Below are 12,301 nucleotides of genomic sequence, written 5' to 3'. Positions count from 1 at the left end.
AATAGATCTTTTTCATTATTAAAAAAACTTTATTTATGAGAAAGATTTTTTTTTCAAACATTACGATTGGTATATACAAATCGAGTACATTTCCTTGGCCTTCGGGCCAGGATCAAAGTGTAGTATCTGTTCTGCAGATGCTGCACTTAAGATAATTTGTATCAGTCAATGGAGGGAAACCCTCTCTACTAGGACAATTATTATTTTTGGTAACCAGAGTGCCCCCTTTTTGCCTACTTTTAGGGGAGCTGGTTTTTACCCCACATTAAAAACGGCCTTGTGCCTAATTTGCTTTGGTGGGGAAGCAAATAACTACGATATATATATATATATATATATATATATATATATATATATATATATATATATATATATCTAACTACTTCATTTACTCACAGAAATTAATATACGAAAGTATAAATTTATGCATAAACTTTAAGTATTTACTTCAAAAGTGCTCAATACGTAGGTAGAGCTAGTTAGTAAGTTATAAAATATATATGGCGATTAAGCTACACTGAATATTCCGCGTCTCATCCACTCTAGGATTCTTCAGGCTTATGCGAGAATTTTGTGGTTGTCTCGCGTTTTATATGCGCATATTCTATTGAGTTTTTTGTTAGCCTATCAACTTTCTAGTATCCATCGCATCCGTCCTAATCAGCCAATGAGCAGGCACTTACAGGACAAAGGCCCGTTTGAGCTCCGGTTGACCCGTTTCTTTGTGTGCGCCATTTAGCGTAGATATCTAGTGTCTTGGCCTGTTTTAAATCTAGATTAAGTTTTTCTTAAAATTGTTTTTATGTGTCAGTTTTTATATATATATATAAATATATATACACACATATATATATATGTGTGTGATAGTTGATGTATATGCATGTTTACTTATTTATTCATTTATTTTATTTGTTTATTTTCTATTGTTGTGAAAATGTATTTAACAGGTCAACCAATATTTATGAAATAGCCCTAAAAATAGTGGATACTAAATTATTGACATCAAATATAAGCAACAAAACACCAATAACTATAATGAAATTAAAAATAGAAGAAAAAGAAATATAATCTGGTATATGGCGTCATACAATCAAATGTTAAAAACAAAACTTGGCAAGAAATTCCTAGATCTTATCAAAAAGCACTTTCATGCAACCAACCCATTACACAAAATTCTCAATAAAAATACCCTAACGTTATCCTACAGCTGCTGCGAAAATTTAGAAATGATAATTAAAGCACATAACAAAATATTAAATAAAAGCAATAAAAACAACAAATAAACAATAAAAAAGTGACCACAATGACAAAAATAAAACTAACACAAAAAAAAACACATATAACTAGTAGAAATAATAATAATAATAAATTTTGGAAACGGACACCATCAGAGCAACAGAAATGAAAGAGAAAATTGGAAAGGAATACCTCAGGAGAACAAGAAAACTCCTGGAAATGAAATTATATAGCAGAAACCTAATAAAAGGTATAAATACATGAGTAGTATCACTAGTAAGATACTCTGTGCCGTTTATAGGGTGGACAAAAGAAAAACTGAGCCAACTCGACCAGAAACAATATTTGCGAAAGAAAACCCAAATAACAAGAAATATTACGTAGGTATGACTTCCTTAGATTTCAAAACTCGATATAATGACCACAAAGATACATTCAATAATAAAAAACACCATATGAAAACAATGCTAGCAAACAAATACTGGGAACTCAAGGAAAGCGGACGTTCGCCGATAGTCGAATGAAAAATAGTAAGACAACCAAACACATGTAGAGACCTAGACGATCCATGTAGATTATGCCTTCACGAAGGATTTGCTATCCTATACTTTAAAGAACATCACATCTATTAAACTGTAGGAGAGAAATAGCGAACAACTGTGTTCACAGAATAAAATTTACCCTAGGATAGAGATACAAAATAACTTTAAAACAACCAATAACAATAGAAAATAAACAAATAAAAATAAATAAATAAACATGCATATACATAAACTATCACACACACGATATATATATATATATATATATATATATAAAACATATAAAAACACTTAACCTAGATTTAAAACAGGTCAAGACACTAGATATCTACGCTAAATAACACACACAAAGGAACGGGTCAACCAGAGGTCAAATGGGCCTTTGTCCTGTAAGTGCGTGCTCATTGGCTGATTAGGAAGGGTGCGATGGATACTAGAAAACTAATTGGCTAACAAAAATCTCAACAGAAGGTGCGTATATAAAAACGCGAGACAATCACAAAATTTTCGCATAAGCCTGAAGAATCCTAGAGTGGATGAAACGCGGAATATTCAGTGTAGCTTAATCGCCATATATATTTTATAACTTACTATATATATATATATATATATATATATATATATATATATACTTGAACGTCAAAAAACATTTTTGCACCAGCCTAATATATGAACAGATTGTAATGTATATCAGAATGAGAGATGAAGAAAAGGATAGAAAGAGATAAAATCAGAAAAATAGACAATAAGGAAGAAACAGAGATAAAAGAGACAGAGATAAGAGAGATAAAGAAACATGTGTAAGAGAGAGCGACAAAGGAAGAGGCTAAAAAGAAGAAACAGACCGACAGAGAGAGACAGGGGGAAACGGAGAAAGAAAGAAATGCACTCACAGAAAGAACGAAGATAAGAAAAGATGAGGCGGCAAAAAAAGAGGAAGGAAAATCAATGAGACAATAAATGGACAGAGAAGACACACATAAAAATGTAGGAAAAATGACAAATGAAATGGTGGCAGAATGAGGGAAGAAAGGGGAAATGTTGATGCAATAGTTAAAAATATCGAAAATAATACTACAAAAACGAAAATCACAAAAAATAAAACGCGAAAAATAAGATAATCTATTTAGATCACAAAAGCTGAAAAAAAAAAACGCTCATGTGAAAGAGAAAAGGAGAGAGAGAGAGGAGATGAGAGAGAGGAGATGAGAGAGAGGAGATGAGAGAGAGAAGATGAGAGAGAGAAGATGAGATGAGAAAGAGAGGGAGAAGAGATGAGAAAAAGAGAGAGGGGGTGAGAGAGAGAGAGAGAGAGAGAGAGAGAGAGACAGACAGACAGACAGAAAGTAGGAGGGTGAGAGATAAAGGAGGGGAGAAAAACAGAAGCGAAGAAGAGAAAGGGAATATGAAGGAGGAAGACAAAATGGCGACAAGGAAAATGATGAGTAAAATGAATATTAAAAATCACGAACAAATGATAAAACAAACAAAAAATGGAATTGGAAATCGGGGAAGAAACAAAAGAAATCCAAAAATAAACAGAGTATGTAGAAAAAAAGATGAGTTGCAGGAGGGAAAAATACACTAATGAAAAAAAAACAAAACAAAAACAAATAAACAAAAAAGAAAATCAAAAAGAAAATATATAAAAATATAAGTAAATCGAATAAAAGGAATCGTAAGTCGGTTATCAGTCGCTGAACGAAAACGATGTGCAATGCAATGTTGGTTGAGGGTGAGGCGAGGTGCAAGGGTTTGACGTGAACCAACATTATTGGAGTCAGTGATTTCGGAAAAATAAAAACAAAACAAAAAACACATCGGCAAAAACGGCATTTCTTAAGTTACGTCCATTCAATCTGCGCACTTATCGACGAAGAAGCTATTTAAAACACACAGACATACAAATAAATAAAATCTAATTATAGAGACGTTTGAACGAATTGCAACATTCTATGCAAACCTTAAACGTGATACATTAAAGTGCCGTGCCAAACTTAAGCCTGGTAGATTTGACGAGTTTTCTTCGCAATCGAATGCAATATGGCCGTCTTCAGGTTCATTATAACAAATACTTGGTGGTGTGTCTTCATAGCTAATAAAGTCCTCTTAAGTAATGTTCTGTCTATTCAATCAACTGATTCCAACACTCATATGGTAACGATCATTGTCGAAGTTACGATCGCTTTTACCCTTATATTCGAGTAGCCCCGAGCCCTGTTTAGTGGTGACCCATTCATAAAAGAAAACGACCAAAGCACATTTCAACATTAAACCTTATAAACCAAAGGATTGTCATTTCAAACTTTAACATTATAAACCAAAGGATTGCCATTTCAAGCTTAAACCTTATAAACCAAAAGATTGCCATTTCAAACTTACACCTTATAAACCAAAAGATTGCCATTTCAAACTTAAACCGTATAAACCAAAGGATTGATATTTCAAACTTAAACCGTATAAACCAAAGGATTGCCATTTGAAATTTAAACCTTATCAACCAAAGGATTGATATTTCAAACTTACACCTTATAAACCAAAGGATTGCCATTTCAAACTTAAACCTTATCAGCCAAAGGATTGATATTTCAAACTTAAACCTTATCAGCTAAAGGATTGATATTTCAAACTTACACCTTAAAAACCAAAGGATTGCCATTTCAAACTTAAACCGTATAAACCAAAGGATTGCTATTTCAAACTTAAACCTTATAAACCAAAGGATTGCCATTTGAAATTTAAACCTTATAAACCAAAGGATTGCCATTTGAAATTTAAACCTTATCAACCAAAGGATTGATATTTCAAACTTACACCTTATAAACCAAAGGATTGCCATTTCAAACTTAAACCTTATCAGCCAAAGGATTGATATTTCAAACTTACACCTTAAAAACCAAAGGATTGCCATTTCAAACTTAAACCGTATAAACCAAAGGATTGCTATTTCAAACTTAAACCTTATAAACCAAAGGATTGCCATTTGAAATTTAAACCTTATAAACCAAAGGATTGCCATTTCAAACTGAGACCCGATAAACCAAAGGAAATTTCATTTAAAACCTAATCGTACATGAAAGGATATACCATTTCAAACTAAAATCTTATGAACGAAAACTGTGCCATTTCAGACTTTAACCTAATAACCGGATGAGCAGATAAAATCATTTAATATTTTCGAATAAAGTTTTCGGCTTCTTCATCAACTGGCACTTATCCTTTGTATTTACAACACAAAACGCAAACGATTGGAAAGCCGGATTCCTATTATAACACCTACGACTTTGTCATTCTTATATGGTGTTTGTGTGCGTGCTGGTGTGTATTGTTCATGTGTTTATGTGTGTGTGAGAGAGATAAACAAAAACTAATCATATTTAGTTCATTTTAAAACCAGAGCCCAATAAGTCTTAAATCTAATAGGTCTTGCACTATCGGCCCAGCTGTAACCTCTGCCCCATCGCCGTAAAGTTGCATCCTGTACCTGTTTTACAAGTATTTTAATGGAATGTGTTTTGATGAACTCATAGTACCTATGGCACCTTGACGTACATACTCCCGACTAACTCGACTAGCAATAAAATCCCGGCCTTTTCTGTTGAGGCCCTTAGATGGAGGAAAACCTACTCTAACTGTTTCATCCCTCGGACTGCTAGACTTTGGACTTTTCTCCTTGTTTACTGCTTCTCTGATTGTACTGACATGCAAAAGTTTAAATGTAATGTGAAAAAACATCTCGCTGCTCAATCTTTCAGTATCTGTCAAACATGATTTTAAATAGTAGGCCCTTACGTCCAAGTGAAAATGTTTTGGGGACGAAATGGAGTAGAAATGGCATAGATAGATGTTTGTGAAAAAGGCCAGACATAGAATAAAGTGTGTTTGTACTAAATATGTTTGCATAGCAGAAACGATTACGGATTTTATTTACAACTAGTAAGCCGCCCGGCGTTGCCCGGTCGTAAAATACGCATAAATATGATAGTTTAATTCATACTGAAACTGAGATTGCAAGTATCATTTAAAATAAAAGCAAAAAAACAATTCACTTAGAAAAAAACCCCCCAAAAAACTCAAGCTGAGATCGAAACCAAAACCTAAAGACAGGGACTCCAGTACGATAAAAGTTAACACGATCTTTAAATTGTGTTTTCAAACCTACTTATTCTTAACATAAAGTATCTGTCATGTGAACGATTCACGCGTGCGCATTCGTGATACAGTTGACAAACAGATAAAAATTCGACGACCTCCATGTACCAAATTTTCAATTTTTACTCCTTAGCAGCCCGGTTTTCTCGGATGAAAACCAATGAAAAAGTTTCCCACATGTCTGAATACCATGTATACCAAATTTCAAGTTTGTATATAAAAAATTCGTTGAGTATATTGGTTGAGTATATCATCATACACACAAACACACACATACATATTCTCACTTTTATAGGTATACTCACAGGGAGACCCAACGTTGCCTGGGATTAAATGATGATCAACGAATATTTCACACTCCTATATTTTTATTGTCATTAAAATCCGTGAAATCGCCCAAGAGGAAGCTTCACATTCCTCCATGCAGTAACTTAGTCCAAAAGATATGTTATTCTACATTGCACTCCAGAGAACCTACTGTCTCTTTTATAAAATTATTTTATATGAGCTTCTTTTCAGTTGACGAAGAAAGCATTAAGAAATTTATGTGCGGCGTTTGAACATATAGACCACGTCACACACACACACACAAAAAAAAAAAAAATAAAAACAAAAAAACAGCAAAAAAAAAACCCCAAAAAAATGCTATCAACTTACCCACAGTACAATTTTCACGGCTCTTGTTCTAGCATTGTTGCTAAGCGACAAGATGGAAAAAATGGCTTTACCGATGATAGATAAATTAAAATAACTATCGATTATCGGTAATGATCTAGGGGAATTCTGAGACAAAAGTTAACTAAGATCACTCCCATACTTATACACTAAAGTTCTGTAAAATTTAAAGTAAATCTGTTCAGCCGTTTTGGAGTGTATCAGGAACGACCTCTCACACACAAAGTTGCATTTATATAATTGTAGAGATTGAGATAGATTTTATGAATCGCGTTTGTCCCGGCTTTTTTTGGACATGTATTATTTTGTGAAATAGTAGTATTCGTATTAATCGAAAAAGTTAGCGGTCAGAGGAGTTTGCATTGAACGGACGTTACTTGTATTATTTGTGTAAAACTTGTGATTTCCGGGCGGGGTGCTCTCCAGTTTTCTCTATTATTTGAGATGAAAAAGAGTAAAAAAAAAAAAACCAAACAAATGTGTCTTCCTTCCAGGAAAAAGAAAAAAAAAACTAATCGGATTTAGCTTATCCTTTTAAAACCATATATATATATAAAAATTTTATTTGAATTTGATTGCTTCAAAATATTTTTCCAACTCACAAACTATTTATTTTTTTGTCGAAAAGAAAAGATTCGATATGCTGACATTTTAACCGTTGCACTAATGAAATAGAATAACAAAACATTATGTGGTCGCCTTGCATAGAACAAGGGTCTTTAAACTACGGCCAGCGGGCCCGCGACCCGGCCTTTGGACCGAGATCACAGTGTAGTATCTGTTCTTCAGATGCTGCGCTTCAATTTCTCGTTCTCTGTCAGTGGAGGAGACAATTTTTAATTCTTGTTCCTTTTCTCCACGTCAAAAAACAAACCTGGTGTCTAACTATCCCATGGGGAGGCATTGTAAATAGGAACTACGGCCCGCGGGCTAGATCCGGCCCACCAAATCTTTCATCCGGCCCGCGGAGCTCTTATGGAAAACAAAACTATTCATAAATATAGAAATGTGTGAAAATAGCGTGATGGTTATTCTTTTTATTCATGAAATGATTAAAAGGATGGAGTTTTGGAGAACCGGTTTTACTAAAAAGCAAAACTAATATACAAAACAGTATAAAACACAATCAGGTTATTGGGGGGGGCGTAGCTCTATAAAGTAAACAAGGTCTCATCTCCCCTCCCCGTCCGAAAACCTTGGCGCCCTCTGCCATAGAACATCAATTTTCCGAAGAACTTTGTTCGATAATCCAACGTAGAAAAATTGTCGCAGACAACAAATTCATCTAATGTTTACATTCGACACTTTTACAAAAAAAAAAAAAAAAAAAAAAAAAAAACGTTTATGGTAGAAATCTGAAATACTCACAAAATAAGGGAAATGAAAATAGATTTAAGTGTTAACTTTGCCTGCATATATAATTAAAACTATTGTTTATTAATTCATTTATTGCGGACTATTATCCTCAGCTTTCTTAGTTGTTGTTTCACGACGTTTCGGCCAACTATTCCTCTGGGCTTCATCAGGTGGTAAACGCGACGGGATAGGAACTCAGAATCTCCTAACTGTATTCGTAGCAATTACTGCCATCCATAGTTGTTGCCGTCTCACCACGTTTTTGGCCAAGAAACCTCTGGTCGGCTTTGGGTAGGATTGAAACCGCTATCTTCAGACAATTTTCACCTGGAACCGTAGAAATTCCAAGTCTCTATATCCACTGCGCCACGGTTGATCAAGGTTGGATTTTTTGGTCTTATGAATCCACGTTTATTCATTATTTTATCTTCCATGGTCGGGTCCATACCGAATGGTATATACATTATCTCTAAGAAAATGAGAATAATAGTCCACAATAAATAAATTAACAAATAATGCTCATCTCAATAATGAATTCCAATTAAATAATGTAAACCTATTGTTATATTTTAAAATGCTTACAGGCGTTTAGAGGAATAGTATTTCAGATGCAAATTTGCATTAATAGTAGTAATCTTATCCACTTTCGGAAATGGAGAGTAAGAAGAAGAGTACAAAACAAAGCAATTCGTATTATTTGGAATCTTCCTACCAATGTTCTCATATGGGTAAAACTGAAGCTGTAAGTTACATTTTTCTGGAGGTCGAAGGTTACATCATCAGTGCGGGCAACACTCAAAATACAATTTCGAATTAGTTAAGACTCCTACCCAGTCATGGCTGATAGAATGAGGGTGTACTATCCCTTTGAATTAAATAAAGGAGTTTGTTCGAAATCCCGTGCAAATTTCCGAGTTCGACAGAAAGGATCCCAGAGTTCGACAGAAAGGATTCCAGAGTTCGACAGAAAGGATTCCAGAGTTCGACAGAAAGGATCCCAGAGTTCGACAGAAAGGATCCCAGAGTTCGACAGAAAGGATCACAGAGTTCGACAGAAAGGATCACAGAGTTCGACAGAAAGGATCACAGAGTTCGACAGAAAGGATCACAGAGTTCGACAGAAAGGATCACAGAGTTCGACAGAAAGGATCACAGAGTTCGACAGAAAGGATCACAGAGTTCGACAGAAAGGATTACAGAGTTCGACAGAAAGGATTACAGAGTTCGACAGAAATGATTACAGAGTTCTTCAGAAAGGATTACAGAGTTCTTCAGAAAGGATTCCAGAGTTCTTCAGAAAGGATTCCAGAGTTCTTCAGAAAGGATTCCAGAGTTCGACAGAAAGGATTCCAGAGTTCGACAGAAAGGATTACAGAGTTCTTCAGAAAGGATTACAGAGTTCTTCAGAAAGGATTACAGAGTTCGACAGAAAGGATTCCAGAGTTCGACAGAAAGGATTCCAGAGTTCGACAGAAAGAATTCCAGAGTTCGACAGAGAGATTCAAGAGTTCGACAAGATACACATGAATAAGGTTGGAGATTACAGCGACTGAAACGTTATGAAACTAACACGCAAGATGAAAACAGTACTTCGAAGAATCTAAATACTATGAATAATCAATCCTCATCTAAAAACTCAGAAACATCAATAGCAAAACAAGTTTTAATAGTAATATTTATTCAGTGGGACAAACAGAAAATAAAATGATAAAAACTTTTTAAACTTTAAAAACAAAAATAACAAAAACATCAGTTTAAAAAAAAGCTTGAATGAGATTAAAAACATAACGTATGGTATAAGAGCGAGGATGTATGGTTCGAAATAAGAGACTTATTTTTTTGTCTTTTTCTTTTTGCGATACTTTTTTTGTCGTGTAAATGTTCTACAGTTTACAGCACTACATACAGCGTAAGACAGTTTTGCATTGTTTTTAAAGATATATAAGTAAAAATGAATGCAAAAATGAATGCAAAAACGCTCCCAGGTAACGACAGATAAGGACAGCTAGCATAAAATATAGTTGTTTCGTCATTTCACGATTCAGGTAACAGCATTGTACATGGAAACGTGAACTGAAGATCTTGACGCTTCCGTTGTATCACACTTACTATAGATGTTGGCAACTTTCACGTGACTATTCCTGTATCGGCAGAATTTGCGAAACTAATGACACGCCAGCTAAAAAAAAAAATTATCGATTCATACGAAAGAAAGGTCGACTCATCAGTGTAGCTGGATATCTCGAAATTGGAAACCTGGATGCCAATCGCTACGGACCGTGATTAATGGCGTCTGATGATTTACTATGTAATCCAGCGAATCCATTACTTGGACCAAAAGAAATTATACGGTTTTAAATTTAAGGCATTTGTTTAAATTTTAGGGTACTGATAACCGGGAGGATTCGATTCATTTTATAAAAAAAGTATTGAGCGAATATAAGCCATTATTTCCCCAGAAAAAAAAGCGAACAAAATTATACTGAAATCACAATTATACACACATTATATGGGGCAAAATCATTTTTTGTTACATATCATTCTGATGATGATGAGGAGGAGGAGGATGACCCACTTGTCAATTTCGTTTATGTCTATTAAATTTAAAAATACTTAAACACTCAGTAGTGGAATAGAGAACACACGCAGCTAATTATAAAATGTTATTGTTGTTTATTTCTGTACGTTTAAGTTTTTAATGACAGATTGACAAATCTAATTGCCACGTGACGGGGGTGGTGGTGGTGTGTAGAAGACTGTGTTGCTCTCACTCAGTTGTTGTCTCGTGTCTCTCGCCGTATGCCCATTTTTATGTGGCCTAGAATGACGATTTCGAATCGGCCGACATTCCAATCGGTATTGTTACGCAAGAATGTGGTCACTCGCTTTGATGTCATCTCCCGGGCTTTTCTAAACTTATGACCGAATTTTTTGTTTTGCCGTCCTTGACCATACGAAGATTCTGCACGTGACCCCTTGGTCACGTTTTCTGGCCAAATTTATCCTTTAACGTCTTCCCTGGGATGTCTTATGCGACATTGTAACGCTGTAGTTACATCTTAACACGGATCCGACGTTGTGCACGAAAGTCTCTCAAAAGAATAAAAGAAATAGAAATGAAAGAAATTCGACTGAACTTTTCTTTTTCGTTGAAATAAAGGGCATTTATTCATGGTACTTTCCAAACTACACTTGCATATGGTTTTTACAAGTCTCTCCATCCGCCATGTAGTAAAAAACTGTCATGTCGAACACGTGCTTTTCTCCCCTCGTGTCTACAGGTCCAAGTTCAGTTGCTGCTACGCGAGTTTTTTTTTTAAACCTCTTTTGCGGACAGGTGCTGCACCGTGCTGTCGCTGTCCATATGGTTCATTACCTCTCTCCGCTTTTTCTTTTCTCCCTGTTCCTTCGCTGCGACGTCACCACGGTTTGGTCATTTGCATATGTCATGCCGTTGCTGCTATATACGTGTTAGCGGCTCTGTTACAGTACCAGATAAGTGACGATTTGGGAAAGCGCGTATGTATAATACCTCAGAGAAATGAACGCGTCTACCTTGCACAATTCCAGTTCACACTTTGGTAAGGTGTGACACCTGTTAGTCTCTGATATTCTGGATGGTCAGCATGTTACGGATAGATGAGTTCCTCAGCCGTTGTGAAGGTAATACACATAAGGGGAAGCGCTTTTTAAAACAAACAAACAAGGACTATAGAGAGCTCGTTGGCATTGTAAGGTGATGGTGTCATACACACACACCTGCTTCCAATTTGTCATTAGGCAAGACAGAAGTGATAAATCTAAGGAAACTGTCATAAGAATGCTCATCTCAGTACGCAATCTGAGCTGGAATCTTAAGGAGATATCAATCATACCAGTTATAATAGGTGCCACAGGGCTTATGAAGAAGAACCTGAAGTCCTACCTAACTAATATTCCTGGAGAACCAAGAGCAAGAGAAATCCAGACAATTGCACTTAAGGAACAACGAGGATATTAAAAAGAGCTCTCGGTTGGTTCCAATAAAAAGCAGGGGAATATTGGCAGCTGGTTTGGCTGCCCCTTACCCAGCATTACAATCTTCAAAGGAAGAAAATAAAAAAGTCTAATAGAAAATAGCAAAATATTATATTATATTATATATATATATATATATATATATATATATATATATATATATGGAACAGCATAATCGTGTTAGTACACTGACTTTTTAAAGATCACTAAAGTTAAGCAATGTGGAGTCTCGTCGGAACTAGATGGGTGATCATTTGGAAATACTCGGCGCTGTATATCATCCTCTCGCAGTTGTTATTTTCACAACGTTTCAGCCGATATAA

The sequence above is a fragment of the Euprymna scolopes genome, chromosome 9 (assembly GCF_053919585.1).
Source record: "Euprymna scolopes isolate OS-2025 chromosome 9, ASM5391958v1, whole genome shotgun sequence".
NCBI lineage: Eukaryota > Metazoa > Mollusca > Cephalopoda > Sepiida > Sepiolidae > Euprymna > Euprymna scolopes.
This window is presented reverse-complemented; position numbering follows the sequence as displayed.